This window comes from Mus musculus, chromosome 3, assembly GCF_000001635.26.
Source record: "Mus musculus strain C57BL/6J chromosome 3, GRCm38.p6 C57BL/6J".
NCBI classification, from domain to species: Eukaryota; Metazoa; Chordata; class Mammalia; order Rodentia; family Muridae; genus Mus; species Mus musculus.
Window position 1 is genome coordinate 34,297,720 of NC_000069.6, and position 16,416 is coordinate 34,314,135.

At 42.2% G+C, this 16,416-nt stretch overlaps 1 long non-coding RNA gene across 2 annotated transcripts in view; it reads right to left on the reverse strand.

Moving 5' to 3' along the window:
- Window positions 1-453: 453 nt before the first annotated feature.
- Gm38505 (predicted gene, 38505) overlaps window positions 454-16,416 on the reverse strand; it is a 53,526-nt gene continuing 37,563 nt past the window's right edge. For both annotated transcript variants that reach the window (NR_166363.1, NR_166362.1), the window contains exon 5: window positions 454-1,406. This is a non-coding gene — a long non-coding RNA (predicted gene, 38505). The remainder of the gene's footprint in view (window positions 1,407-16,416) is intronic.

Consider the following 16,416-nt stretch of genomic DNA (forward strand, 5'->3'; position numbering starts at 1 on the left):
ATGGTCTGGGAAGTACCTGGCAAGGTTTTAAGATAGAACAGTTATGCAAGGCTATAATGCAGCTGACTTTCCATAGGCTGCATGCTGGTGATGGACTTCAAGCTGCCTCTCTCACCAGCTCTGTGGCCTAGGGAGTCATCTTGCCAATTATAAATATAAATGATTATACCTGGAAGCCAAACCAGAACTCTATCACCCCTCAGGCACTCCCAATCCTGACACAGCATTTTACTGGAAAGGCCTGTTGGTCATATAAGGTCATTGATTATTGAGCACAATGTTGTTCATTTACCAAAGTATTGAAGTATATATGTGATCAGTCACCTTGAACCCTAGAGCTGAACACGGGAGAATGTAAGAGAACTTCAGTGACTGGGCAGTCAGAGCAAGTTCTTGGATCTACTTGTGTTAACCCCACAGATGCCAGAAGAAAGACCACTCACCTAGATCATGGCCAGATTAAATCAAGCTTTATTTTTTGTTCACTTCAGAACCAAATTGGAAGGCTGTCTCCACATAAGGCAGGTTTCATGAGCTCACCCGTGAGCCAAGTTTCCATACTGCTTTGCTGTGTCTCTGTACTTACCAGTATTGTTTAATGGTCTTATAATCTTAGACATCACCCAGCTTTTAAAGTTTTATTTCATACACTTTCTTGTCTGTTGATTTAGAAGTCAGAGCTCATGTTTCACCCTAGAAACAAAGGCCCATGCTTATTTGAGCTAATGTTGCCAAAACACAGAGAGTGGCGACTTTACCAATAACCAGAATTAGAATAATCACAGTCAGAATCATTTTCACTTGTCTTGGCCACTGGCCTCTAAGAAAGTGGAGGCTTTATGGTAGAAAATGGGGACTTCTGTCACTTCTTTTATGGAGGACCATAAAAAACTGTAGGCTTCAGTGATGCCAACCTTTGGGCCAGCAAGATGGCTTAGCAGTTGAAGGTGTTTGCTGTGCAAACCTGGCAACCTGATTTTGACTGCTGGAACCCACATAGAGGTGGGAGGAGAGAACGAACTACATGGAGTAGACTTCTGGCCCCAGCATCTGCACTGTCATGCACAGCCCACCTGCCAATAGTAAATAATAATGAAAACAATAAAATGATGTTGAGCTTAATGATGGAATGGGTGGTTTTCTCTTCCCTGATAGAAATGTATTCGTTCTGCTCTAATGCAGATGATTATTGATAATAACTGATATTGTTCTTCGGATTCAAGAGTACTTCTTAGAAAAAGAGCAAGAAGTTGATCCTAAGATTACATGCTGAGTACCAAAGGGGCCAGGACAGCATCTGGGTGTCCTGCACACTGGTCATTCATTCCTCCAAGCATCTTGTGGCAAGGCTCTTCTCACATCTGGAAAGGCTGCTGGTTTCCTTTCTCATCTTCACAGCCTGAAGCCTGCAGGAATAGGGATTGCTGCTGTAAGCACTCATTTAGTTGTTGGGTGGGATTGCTTAATTTAATAACTCAACCAAAATGAGCAACAGAAGAAAATTGGGAATTTATTTCCAGATATCCATACATTATATTACAATTTTAAAAATTGGAAGCCATTATTTGTTTAATTTTCCCTTTTCTTTTCGATGGCTTTTTTGTTTCTGGAGCAGACTATGTTACTCCATCCAGATCTACTGTTAAACAATTCAGTAAAGCCGGTGTCATTCCATCGTCACACTGAAGCAGCAATGTAAGGAGTGTAGCACTGCCCGGCACCAGCCCTGAAAGGTTTCCCTTTTGACCATTTTCTGTTAAACTCTGTTTGCATTCTGTGACATGTGGCAGAGGGCCTCTCTGCCTATATATATATATATATATATATATATATATATATATATATATTTTTTTTTTTTTTAATTACATTTAGAAACAAGAGTGACTATTGTAGCTAAGCAAGTTCATAATTGTGATTCTGAGATTTAAATTCTGTCTTCTTCTTTGCTCTGGCTCTGAATCCACTCATGGGTGTAGAAAACAAGAATATTTTATTCTTGTTCTGATATGTCCTACTAATACATGTTTATGGAGGAAAATTGTCATAGTTATTAAAAGAGTCTATGACATTTTCTAAAGAGTGTGGGTATTGCCTGCACAGGCTGGCTGAATTCCAATTCGTATAATTACATTCGGCTGTCTGGTTACCTTAGCAATTCTCTCTTTTGCTCCCTGGGTCCTCACAGTGGCTAGCTTGGCTAAGATATCCCTGTTTTCTGTCCCTAGCTTTATATAATAGGAGCCAAGGCATTCTTGTCTTTAGAAATGTATTTTCTATCTAGTTGAACACCCTTAAATGTATGCATTTTGAGGTTAGTCAAGTCTGGCTTTCTAATCTGATTTTTTTTTCCTTTTAGAATAGAGTGGGCCATAGAATTAGGGTAGTAAATTGTGATCCTTGATTTTTTTCCCTGTCCTTTGTCATATTAATTATTACTGTGAAAATTTGAGCAATTTCATGTTTATTTAATCTCACCTAACCCTGAACTTGAATAGAAATGGCCAAACTAGCTAAGACGAAAGGATGGACTATCCAGAGACTACCCCACCCGGGGATCCATCCCATAATCAGCCACCAAACCCAGACACTATTGCATATTCCAGAAAGATTTTGCTGAAAGGACCCTGATGTAGCTGTCTCTTGTGAGACTATGCCGGGGTCTAGCAAACACAGAAGTGGATGCTCACAGTCAGCTATTGGATGGATCACAGGGCCCCCAATGGAGAAGCTAGAGAAAGCGCCCAAGGAGCTGAAGGGGTCTGCAATTCTATAGGTGGAACAACAATATGAACTAACCAGTACCCCCAGAGCTCGTGTCTCTAGATGCATATGTATCAGAAGATGGCCTATCCAGCCATCACTGGGAAGAGAGGCCCCTTGGTATTGCAAACTTTATATGCCCCAGTACAGGGGAATGCCAGGGCCAAGAAGGGGGAGTGGGTGAGTAGGGGAGCAGGGTTGGAGGAGGGTATAGGGAACTTTCAGGATAGCATTTGAAATGTATATAAAGAAGATATCTAATAAAAAAATAAAAAGATTAGCACTGAACAGTCATGCCTAGATGCTAAAATAATATCAACAGGGAAGGAAAAGGTAAGGTCTTGTACTGAGGGGAAACATATATGATTGTTAAATCCAGTTATTATTATTGTTATATTATTATTAAATTTTCTCTCATAAAAAAAAAAGAAATGGCAGAACTTCTTTATTTTTCCCATACCCTGTCTTGAGGTAGAACTATGCATGGATTTTTATATTAGGCCTTTGAAAATGCTTAAGTTTGCCGTTAGAGGGACTTCCCAGTGGGGACTTGTGTAATTGCTCATCAAGTGATGGGAAGATGACGTTCTCTTCAGGGTTACATTACTGGCCGTTGGTGATTAGGTCTGGATTCTGAACAGTTGTGGGGAATTTATTATGCAGCTCACAGAACTGTTTCATTAGAAAAATCTCAGTTTCTGGGCATTATCAGACTGTCATGGAGACAGCTGTCTTGGACCCGACCCCCACTCCTAGTTCAGTCTTGGAAAACCTAAGGACCCCAGCAAGTCTGACCTGACCGAGATTGTCACAAGATTACTTTTGGGTGGAGTGAAGGCCTCCTGGGCTCTCGAAGAAGACTGCGCTTCTGAAAGGGTAATTCAGAACAGAGTTCCAAATTTGATCCTTTATGCCCAGGAGAGATGGCAACAGTCACCGGCAGGTACCACAGCTGCTGCCGCCTCTTATGATCTACAGCCATCTTTCCTTTCCCAGTCAGGGAAGTGCCTCAGAACCCAGCTACTTCACAATAATAACCTATAGGAGTGACCTTGAACTGGCTTCACATTTTAAAGTGTAAAAATTAATACAATGCCTTGTATAAGGAAAAAATATTTCTACATGCTCCTTAATAGATCCTCATGTGGGTACACACATACACATACACATACACATACACATACACATACACATACAGATACACACACACACACACACACACACACAGAGAGAGAGAGAGAGAGAGAGAGAGAGAGGATGTTATGTCTCTACATTAAATCTAGAATTTACAAAGGAGAGAATGCATGCATGCTATTTGCCTTTCACAGTCTGGCTTATTTTGGTTAGCTCAGACCCATAAAGATGTTCTCTCGTCCTCTAAGACTGGTCTTGGGAACCGCTGACACATGCCCAGTGCGTTGTAATAGCAAACTACCTTCCATCCCCGTTTACTGTGGGCCGTCCCTGGGCTGGAATGGCTTCAATCTGTCTGGTCTGGCTGAGTCTAATACATCTTTCTAGATGAAGGATGAAGGGGAAAGCTTGGAGACTGGACTAGTTGCTTTCCTCTCAGCTTCTGGCATACTTGGCATTTATTTTGGCATTTGTCTTCTTTCCATGTAGAGATACTTTTTTTGTATCTGTCATTCCTATCATTGCTGACGGGATGGGATGGGATGAGAACTCCAAAGATGCCCGTGTTGGGTGAGGAATTCGTAGATGCCTATGTATTCACGGCAACCCCCACAAAGAGCCCCTCCTCAGAAATGCTGTAGTCAGTAAAGAGAGGCACAGGGATCAGTGAACTGGATGAAGGCACAGCAAGGAAGATCTCATTCACCTGCATCTCTTTCCTGCTTTCCATGCATTAAATGTGTCTAAGTGTTGGCTATGAAAAGCTGAATCAGATGGCTGGGGATGTAGCTCAAGTGGTAGAGTGCTTGTCTAACATGCCCAAATCCCCAGGTTCAGTCCCCAGCATCCCATAAAATCTTACATGATAGCATAGGCACTCTGGAGATGGAGACAGGAAATTCAGAAGATCAAATTTATCCTTGACTACATAGTTTGAGACTAGCCTAGGATAACAAGAGATGCTAAGAAAAATTAAAATAGTAAAGAACGTGCTATACAATAAGAGATTAGTTGCTCTCCTGTTCAACCTTTAGAGTATTTTTTTTCTAAGAGACAGACCTCTGGCTTGAGCAGTTAAGAGTATGAGCAGCTTTTTCAGTAGACCCAAGTTCTATTCCCAGCACCTACATCAGGTATCTCACAAATGCTGTTCACTCCTGATCCTTAAGATTGATTGACCATGCAGAAGCCATGAAAACACAAGCACAGAACCAGAGTAGCATCATCCAGGAATGTGAGAGTTGGTTATTATACCCGTCAGAAGGCAATGCAGCTTTCTCAGAAGGCCACTGACCTAGGCAGGAAGAGACCAACAGATTTTTGTAGTCATGCATTTGATGCCGGCTGGGAGATCTTCAGGGGTGCTACTCTGCCTCATTGAGACTCATCTGCATCTTTATAAAAAAGGGGAACTGTGGATGCTGGGTTGAGTGTAATAGGAATGGTAGCAGACACAATAGTGAAACCGAAATCTAGGACACGCAGCCATTTGAGAGAAAGAAACAACTAGAAGACATCTGTATGCTCCCAGGTGTTTGTCTCCTCCATACAGACACTGAGCAAACATTTGATGGCAGGCAGCCAGATGTGAAGGCACATATCCAAAATCTAGTGAGCAAAGGGGGTGGCGTCTTATTTTGAAAAGTTTCACTGTGAGCCTGTGCACCTCATCCTGAAGAGAGTACACAGATCTTGAAACTGAGGCCATATGCTATGTCTGTGTTGTGGGGAGGGGCAACATCTCCCAAAGCTAGGGGCATGGACTTTAGACTTCCCACTAGCTTCTTACTGACGCTGAAGTGTAAGACAATTGGTTTAATCTCCAAGGAAATCAAGGTCTCCTTTGGAAAATAAACTGAGATGAGACCATGAAGGTTTTGCAAAGTTTACTTAGGTGGAGACTTGTGCCAGGTGTGTTTGTAGTGTGCATCTCCTGAAGCAACCCCTGCTGTGTGGACCTCTCAGGTTTGATGACGAGCATGCTGACTCCTGATAATAACAGCTGCCATAACTTATAGATTGCAAGGACCTGCACATACACCCTTCTCTACCACAGAAATGACTGCAGGTGGACTCCCTATAGATTAGAACAAAACTACAGGTGGACTCCCTATAGACTAGGACCCAGAACTGCAGGTGGCTTCCCTATAGACTAAGACCCAGAACTGCAGGTGGACTCCCTATAGTCTAGGATGCAGACCTGTAGGTAGACTCCTTATAGGCTAGGACAGAACTTTAGCTTCCATCTCACTTGCTCACAATAATATCCCTAGAGTCAAACAGTTAGAAATTCACCTAAGCATCCTAAACAGCAGTTAACAATTTTCGCTACACTGCTAGTGTCTTTCATTCTAAGTTAGCAGAACTGCAGCTCAGACCAAGTTTCTCCACCTCCTAGATCTTCTTATCTCAATGCAATCCTTTATGCAGTCATTGCTGCTGTGTTGGCAGCTCCCATGGGCTGTCTATGTTTAATTTAACTAAAGTAAGAATGTAAGGGGCTGACAAGGTTAGTTGGTAGATAAAGCACTTGACACAAAAGTGTGAGGGGCAGAGCTTGGATCTTCAGTATGAATTCAGCTGAATTCAGTGCATGAATGTAAATTGTCTATCGTGGCAGTGCAGGTCAGTAATCACAGTGCTTGGAGGCATAAACAGATCTTCCCTATGGACCAGCCAGTCTAGTCAACAGTGATCTCTGGGTTCATAGAGGGACCCTGTCTCAAAACTTACAACAGAAAGTGACTGAAGAAGACACTCAGTGCTCACCTCTGGCTTAGACAAATGCATTCTGGAATGCTACACCCACACACACAAATGCATATATATATAAGCACAAGCACACACACATTCACATGCATACACACACATGCATACACACACATGAACACACATGTGTACACACACATGCATGCACCCCCACATAAATGCACGTATACCAGCACACACATGCACATACATATACACACACATGAACACACATGCACACACACATGTATGCACTCCCCACATAAATGAACATACACCAGCACACACACATGCATATACACACACACATGAACACACATGCACACACACATACACGCATGCACCTCCACACACAAATGCATACACAGCAGCGTACACACACACACATGCATGCACACATGCACACATACGCATGCACCTCAAACACACACATGCATATGCACACATGTAGATGAACACACATACACACGCACACACAGACACACACACACACACACACACAGATAGAAATTTAAGATTTTTTGGTAAGATCTTAAATCTTGAGCATAAGTATGATATAAACTCTGAAGGAACTATTTTGAAACGCCACTTCAAAATAAAATACACAAGTGGTTATTACATTGCAAATAAAAGTCAAGCTCATTCTGACCTTGGCCTTGGAGGTAGAGTTGGATAGTGGTGTTGAGGAAGTTATCAGACAGTCAATTTCAATAGTATTTCCTTAGCTGGAGCTAGATAGTATAGTACTTGTATTATTGGTTCTCTTTTTCCTAATTCGTGTAAACAATATCTCAGCAGAAACATTTTTCCTTTTTGACTACTTTATTTATTCCTTTATTCATCCAGATCACAGCCCCCACTCCTTGTTGTCCCCTCTCACACAGCTCCTCCCCTGTCCCCCATCCCCTTTTCCTCTGAGAAAAGAGGAGCATCACCCAACCCAGTATCAACCCATGCTGGCAGTCAAGTCGCTGCAGGACTAGGTACGCCCTCTCCCACTGAGGCCAGACAAGACAGTCCAGTTAAGGGAACAGGATCCACAGGCAGGCAGCAGAGTCAGGGTCAGCTCCTGCTCCAGTTGTTGGGGGATCAAGCTTCATATCTGATACATATATGCAGGGAGAAGCTAGGTCCAGCCTGTGCTTGTTCTTTGGTTGGTGGTTCAGTCTCTGGAACCCCCAAGGGTCAGGTTAGTTTATTCTGTTGGCTTCCTTGTGGAATCCCGATCCCCTCCAGGTTCCTCAATCCATCCCCCAACTCTTCCAGAAGACGCCCCAAGCTCCACTTAATATTTGGCTGTGGGTCTCTGCATCTGTTTCTATTGGCTGCTGGCTGAAGCCTCTCAGAGGACAGTCATGCCAGGCTCCTGTCTATAAGCATAGCAGAATAACATTTTTTTAAATAAAAGACTAGAGGAATACTCACACAAATATATCAGTACATAATAAAACATTCTAGTTTTTTCATTGCCTGTTTCACACCAGATATAGACAGTCACGGGCATGTAAGGATAAATGTGCGTTCTGTAATAGACCTTAGGATTTCCATATTGACTTCCATTGGAGCCATAGTATGTGCCTGGCTCTTTGCTTGGGCAAAGGGTTTTTGTGGAAGGACTCTTAAGGAAAGCAAAGCAAAGAGTTGAAGACAGAGTTCAGTTGGTAGAACACCTACCTAACATGCATGGAGTCTCAGCACACACAATATGGGCACGGCAGTGCATGCCTACAATAACAGCATTTAGGAAGTGGAGGCTGGAGGATCAGAAGTTCACTCATGTACATGCATTCTCGAGTGTGTGTGTGTGTATGTGTGTGTGGGGGGGTATGTGTGTATGTGTGTGTGTGCACACATGCATGTTCGTGTGTGTGCACACATGCATATTCATGAGTGCATGTTAGGTACTAAAACTCTCAGTTTAAAGGTTCCCAAAGATAAACGAGACCTGCTTCTGCCCTTCAATTCTATACAGAGCCTCAGCAGAGGGCAGTGATGCTAGTTTTCCTTCCATTCATTGGTTTGGTGATGTCTCTGTGTGAAGGATTTTCAGACAGGACATCTCAATGCATCTTTCATCTGCCATCAGTCTCCTTTCCCTCACGTGCACTTGGTCGCCAGCTTTGCACCTTGAGTTTGGTCTTTTCTCTGTTTCCAGGGCCATGGGTTCAGCCCAGCTCCATCCCTGTCCCTCCTGGTCTAATGCAATCATCTAAGCACTGCCAGCCTTCTGTTTCTTTTCCTTCTAACTCATTCTCTGCAGAGTTGCTTGGCTGGGTCCCTACAACATAACTGATAACGTTGTACTCGACTGAAACTTTTCACAATTTACCCTACTTCTAGAATAACCTCCAGCCATTATCTCAGCCATGAGTCTGACTGTGACTCCCGCTGCTCCTCTGGCACACCCGACTTTGTTTCCAGAGTGACACCCAGCTAGTGTGGGCAAGTAGGACTGCCTTCCCACGTGGTTGGCCAGTTCAGGTCTGACTAATGGTACCCTCCTCTCTTGCTGTTTAGTGGCTAAACTCCTATACTCTTTTTTTTTTCTGCTCACTTTTTTTTTATTTAATTAGGTATTTTCTTCATTTACATTTCAAATGCTATCCCAAAAGTCCCCCTTACCCTACCCACTCACTCCCCTACCCACCCACTCCCACTTCTTGGCCCTGGGGTTCCCCTGTACTGAGGCATATAATGTTTGCAAGACCAAGGGGCCTCTCTTCCCAATGATGGCCTACTAGGCCATCTTCTGATACATATGCAGCTCCGGGGTACTGGTTAGTTCATATTGTTGTTCCACCTATAGGGTTGCAGACCCTTTTAGCTCCTTGGGTACTTTCTCTAGCTCCTACACTCTTAAGTGACTCATGTGCCCACAACTCCACACTTAAAAGAATCTGTCCATCTCTGGGAACCTTGCCCCTTTGTTCTTTATCTGGAAAATTAACTTCAGTCTTCTAAGATCTACTCAAGCACTAACCCCATCTAAAACCACTCCTGCTCTCTGTTCACACAGGCAGAACTCTCCTGCTGGCCCTTCAGCGGGGCCTTGAGAATTAATTACCTCAACTATTGTTTTCCTCCTGTTGTATAACTAATGGGAAATGTCTTTTAAAAAATATGTTGTTTATATTTCTTAGTACTTGGTATGTTGGGAAGACCCTAATAAAGCATTTATTTTGTTGCTTTTGTAGACTTAGAAGAGACTCAGAAAATGACTTGTGAGATGAACAGGGAAAGGTTGATTGGAAAGCTCTCCATGGCAGTTTGTTCCATGAACTGAAATAATACAGAAAAAAAACCAAACCAAAACAAAACAAAAAAACCCCACCAGATATGCTATTAGTTACAGACAAGTTTCCTATAGTCAGGGTCCTGGTTACATGGCTTCCCACACATATTTATTCTGAAACTCTCCATGTGTATCTTAATGTAAGTATGGCTACAAAAGTTGCTGAGGATTTGAGAGGCATTGCTGTGGCAGTCCTCATGGCTCTGCAGGCTTGCGGAAGACAACAATGAACGCAGCCACACCAGTCACTCCCTGCATCACGAGGGGCAGAGAGACCGACTGCCTTTAAAGTACACACATGGACAGTACTTTCTCTACAGATTTTTAAAATACTTTTAAAATACAGCTTATATTTTATTTCATACTTATGTGTGTGTGTGTACATGCATGTGTGCACCTGTGAAGTTGAGCTATTTGTGTTGTATGCACATGTGTATGGAGTACAGAGGACAACCTAGACAGTCATTTCTTACGTGCTGTCTCCTTTCATGAGCACAGGTTATCTCACTGGTGTGGGACTTACCTGATTAGCCTAGGCTGGCCAAACAGGCCCAGGGCTTACAAGCAGACAGCACCACTCCCAGCTCTTACATGAGTTTTGAGGACCAAGCTCGGGCCTTCATGCTTGCACAATAAGGACTTTACCAACTGAGCCATCTTCCCAGCACCAGTTGCTGTAATACAGTGGCTGTCAACCTGTGGATCTCATACCTTGTGAGAAGTGAACGACCCTGTCACAGCGGTCACCTGTCAGTTACCCCGTATATCAGATATTTATATTGTGATTCATAACAGTAGCAAAATTACAGTTATAGAGAAGCAATGAAATAACTTTATGGTTGAGGGGGTCACCACAACATGAGGAACTGTATTAAAGGGTCGCAGCATTAGGAAGGCTGAGAAGCAGTGCTCTAAAACTTTATTAACTTGGAATGTATGGGAGGAGTGCAAACAAATGCTCAGTGAGTCAAGCGTGATGGGTCTGGTAGTGACTGTCACATGTGGAGCTCATGTAGAGGTCGCCTGTGTGTGCTAAGGCAGGCCTCGAATGTGGCCTGCATACTGGCTTTGAAGACTTAATAGAAAAAGTAAAAGCATGTTATTTCTCTCATTAATTTATCTCAATATTTTGTTAATTTGCTTGGTGTTGACATGATAATTCTGTGACTATATTGATTAAGTAAAGTACACTATCTGAGTTGATCCCACATTTTTGTTTGCTTTATAAGTGTGGTCGCTGAAACAGTCAGAGTCAAGTGTGTGGTCTATTCTACCTTCCTATTGTGTGGCAGTGGGATATTTTTCTTACTTACTCATCAGACAGAAGTCATTTAATTACCCCTCGGGACAGGGAAGGCTTTGCATCTTTTGTGCTCTCTGAGGAGTAGCATGTGGACAGTATCATGTGGGTGATTTTATGGCTTCATAATTGCTCTGTGTATGTATGTGTATTTGTGTATGTGTATGTTCATATGTAAGAAGCCATAAGGGATATTTCACCTTTCAGGTACTATCCACCTTTCTTTTTGAGACAGGGCCACTTGTTCACCTGGGACGTGCCAGCAGGCTATGCTGGCTGAGCAGCAAGCCCCAGGAATCCACCAATCTTCCATTCTCCAGTGCTAGAATTACAGCATTCTCCAATGTACCTTTTTAAGAAATGTGTGTTCTAGGTGTTGAACCAATATTGGTCCTCTTGCTTGCAAAAGACTTTACCAACTGAGCAATCCCCTTGGTCTCTTGACAGCATCTCTATCAATCCCTAATATTGCTTAGAAAACTAGACCAGAATGTTGGCAAGTTTGCTGTCTTCCATTTAAAGCAAACGGAAGGCTCTACTCTTGTGTTATCTCCACAATGTCTCATTTAGTGATTAACAACCCACTAAGTCCTCTGCTCATTTACAAAGCAGTCAGAAATTTCAGTTAGAAGTTCCCAGAACCCCTTGGTTAATGGAAAAGAATGAGTGTATATCCACAAGTGGGTGGTCGGGATGAGAGTCCCAGAATAGAATCACAAGGCTTAATCCTCACACTACAGCATCCACAAGCCTAATTCTTTTCTTTGAAGAATCAGAAGATGGCCTTAGGGTCATTCAAAGTACCATCTGCTATCCACATAAAGGGGAGGGATTATTTGCACTTTATAAATACTAGACTTTCACTGTGTGTCGACGGCCTCACTGGTACTACGTTTGCACAGCCTCACAGAGAAGCCACATTAAGACCTGGAGTAGACAGAACACAGTGTGCCCAGCGTGTACAGAGGAGCTCCTGTAGTTTTTTTTTTTTTTTAAAAAGCAAAATGACTTATAATTGCCCACTATCTTAACTTTTATTTTTTTGAGCAAAGCACTTGATATTTTTTATTCAGTGATCTCTTCCACTCCCAAATAGGAACATATTTTAAATATTTAATTTTGTTAATAAGATAGTATATTTAATTTTAATTTTTTCATAGGCTTGCTTGTTTTGAGACACAGTCTTATATAGCCCAGGCTGGCCTCAAGCTCTCCATATAGTCAAGGATGGTCTTGAACTCCTGCCACTCCCATGTTAGCTATGACTATAGGTACATGCCACCAGCCCCAGGGTATTTTATTCTTATGTGAATGAGAAGCAAATACTTAATTTTTTTAAAGCTAAATTTTTAATTATAATGGCCAGTGCTTCAGTGTTGTAGCTTACAGACTAGGCTTTAAGTAGATGAAACAATGTGGCCCAGAAGCCAGAGCATTCTCTGAAGGCCAGTCTCCTCTGAGGAGGGTTCCTGACTGCACTAGCATAGTGCCTGTGAAAAAGAATGAGTAGCTGAAACCATCCCTGAGTACCCAGGAAGTATTCATGAATACAAGACACGAATGCATCTTAGCCTTGCAAGTCCCAATTAATAGCCTGAGTAGGCACATCTCTTACTTAAAAAGGGCTGCCTGAATGGAGGTTAAGTTATGTTCCGTTTCCCAAGTACCACTCTGGATGTGTTTTTATATTTTGATTACTAAAAAGCATTTTATTTCCTCTTTTTAAAGAAGAAAATTTGCATTGGTTGCTGAATAGCTCACATCATGGACTAAAACGCTCTAAAAGTATGAACAAACAAAGCTCAAACAGGAAAATGGCTAAGTTTTCAAATGAGTGCTGGGAATTGAATTATTCAAGGCTAGACTGCATATTCAAATATGAGTTATGCATTTTGACAAAACATTGTTAACATTCCTGTTCACTGTGAATAAGTATTAATAATACACAGATTGTACCTAGAGAGTGCCCTGCATTTGGGCTGGAAAATATGCCAAACGTACCATTTTTTTCCCTACTCATTTAGAGTAGGTAGTGTTTTTACATCTACACTTAAAATATATGCTGCTGACCGGAGTCCCTGGGCTGCCTCAAAAAGAAACACTGTAGAGAGGGGATTGTTTTCTGGAGCTTAGGTGTTTTAAAGTATCAATGACACTTAAGACATTTTGGTTTCCAGTGAAAGGCTTTAGGATGAAAGGAATTAAAACCATCAAACAATAAGGACAAGAAAACAAAGGCAAAAGCAAACTGCCAGGCTCACGTCATCAAAGCATCTGGGATTCTGTCGGCCAGGCTAACCCACATCCTCAGACCAAGGCGCTGCTAGGCTCTAAACCACAGTGGCTCAGACAAGTCAGAGATACACATGAGCCCTGAGCTCCCAGCCCATGTGTTTATTTTGAGCTAATGTTCAGTCATTGATTCAATAATTACTTATTGACTTCCTTTTACGGATCAAGCCTAAGAGAAAAAGATGTGATCTGAGGCCTCCTCGTGGTGTTTGCAAATTCAAGGGTTGGGAAAAAGCTACTTAGCGGACAGAGCATGTAAATCAGACAGAGAGGAGTAGGGGTTGAGAGTATACACTGCAGCCACGGGTTCGAGTCTTGGTTGTGCAGTCTTGGACAAGTCGTTTAATGTCAGTGTGCTGAGCATTCTTCTATACTAGCTTCTTTGTAGCTTCGGTCGGAATATAGAGTCATGTGACACACCGTAAAAGCCACATGTTTGCTGTGACAATCACAAGTAACCACACCTGGATCGGGGTGTGAGGATGGGAGAGAGCTTTCCCAGAAAGAGAGTACTCAAACTGATCTCTGCAGAATGACGAGCCCTTAGGTGGATGGAGGGATTGAAACTGCATGTGGAAGACGGATAGGGATTGTGAAAACACCTTCTTAGCAGTGGGAAGCACGAGACAGGAGGGCATGTGGTACCTTTGCGGGGCCCAGAACAACTGGTGGGTGTCTGAGGAAAGAAAGGAGAATAAACTGCCAGGGAGGAGGGTCATAGCCTTGTCTACAGTCTAACCCTAAGCTTGTACAGATGGTGTGTGTGTGTGTGTCTGTGTGTGTGTGTGTGTGTGTGTGTGTGTGTGTGTGTGTCTGTGTGTCTGTGTGCGCACGCACGCGGAAGCAAGCAAGCAAGCAAGCAAGCAAGCAAGCAAGCCAGCCAGCCAGCCAGCCTGTGGGCACTCATGCACATGCATGTATGTGTAGCTTTGCTTTTCCATATCCATCTCTTGCTTGCAAGAGGGCGAGAGAATAATATTGTCTGTGTTTCTCTGTTCAGCCTTGCAAATAAAAGCCCCTTAGAAGTGGCTGGACATGTAGCTAACGTTGTCTAAATATTAGATGTAAATTAAATAGCCTCTTGATGCTCAACTTATCTTTCCTAGGACTGTAATCCTCTGTTTGTGTTTATTCTCCATGGCTGAAGTACTGCAGCTAGATGTTTAAAAAAATAATAATCTTTTTTTTTAACACTACTTGATAGAAAAGAGGTGGGGTAGATGGGTACTAATTAAACCCCAGTAAGGAATTTTTAGAGAAAATTCTGTATCTCTCTTAATGGGATGAATGTCATGTTCTGATTCCTATTTTATGTAAAATCTATTAGAAATACATAAAAGAATTTGCCAAATCTTGATTTCCTCAATTGAAAAATGACCCCAAGCACCAACTCTGAGACGGGGAAGCTTAAGATTTCTTGCTCTTTGGCTCTTTTGTTCTCCCCGCACGTGGTTCCCTAAACCAGCCGAATAATTTGGGAATGGTAGATATTGAAGCAACTAATTTTTCTTTTCTGTAATCTGCATAGACTTCAAAATGCGTACAAACCACCAAGTGCTGGTTCATATAATTTGTTGGCAAGGATAAAAAGAAGAAAGGAAATTACTTTGTAAGCATGTGGATCGATCCCGTTTTCACAGATAGTTTTCTGTTATGTGAAGCCCGAGGGTTTATGCCTATCTGGGCTTTATTTGACAATTACCACTTGCCAGCATAATTAAACGATAATTTATAAATACTAAGAAGGCATAATGGGGAAGGGCAGATAGGTGCCAATCAGGGAGTGGATTAAGCTGATCTGCTACTGCAGCAAGCCCCATCCCTTGTCTTAGCTGTTAACTGGTCTTCATGTATGTGTTGTTAGGTTAGGCATTTGTTAGACTGCCATCATCTATAGCAGAGACACCTTTTCTCCCTGTCCCAGACTCTTTTTTTTTTTTTTTTTTGCCATTCTTATTGCAGGCATAATAGTTATGGAATATTGCTTGTGTTTTAGTTTAGGACAGAAATGCATTTAGAGTTGCATACACCACTGGAAACCCCTGAAATTAGTGAGCAATGTTTCTGTGTCCCTCTTTAGTTCTTAGCCCTTTTCTCTATGATAAGTGTATTTTCTTTTAATAGGTTTTTAGATCACCTGGGCTTTACAGTTAATTACATTCCATAGGGCCTTTTTATGTTGTTCCTAAAATGCTGACAGATGTGTGTGTGTGTGTGTGTGTGTGTGTGTGTGTGTGTGTGTGTGTGTGGTGTGTGCTTAAGTGGGGGGAGGAGGAGGATATGCTAGTCTTAGACTGTGGCTCACAGAGCTTCCTAATCTTTAGTGATAAGAATGATACTTTATATGCAGTATGGAAATGTTGCTAGGTTCCTACTGAATATAGAAATTACCCAACGAAAGGATTTTGTAGAAATGACAGCCTTTGTCCTTCTGGCATGCCTCCTCAAGCTTCCTCCCCTATTGTAAATATTGGGGTAGTCTCTGCAATGCCTTGTCCTAGGAACCAGCTAAAGCGGTGTTAGAAGCAGGGTCTATCTCAACAGAAATTGTCAACAGAAATGACAAGTTAGAAAAAGGATCCACACCTTTAGAAAAAGCAGGTCCAGGAAGACAGATGATAGCGAAGGCAGCTCATCTGAGGTCATGGAGATCTCTCTCGCTCTCTCTCAATTAAATAATTTTAGTGTCTACTGATTAGGGTGGCGATAGTTTGAGTGAAGTGTGTGGGAATGGCTTATCAGGAGAATAACAAAATAAAGGGCTTTGGTGTTTCAAATCGTCAATTCCACGAATTATTCAGCATTTTGTCCTTATAAATAGCAATTATTTGCCTTTTTCAGAACAGAAAAAATTATCTTTCATATTCAAATATTTAAATATACCGTGCTG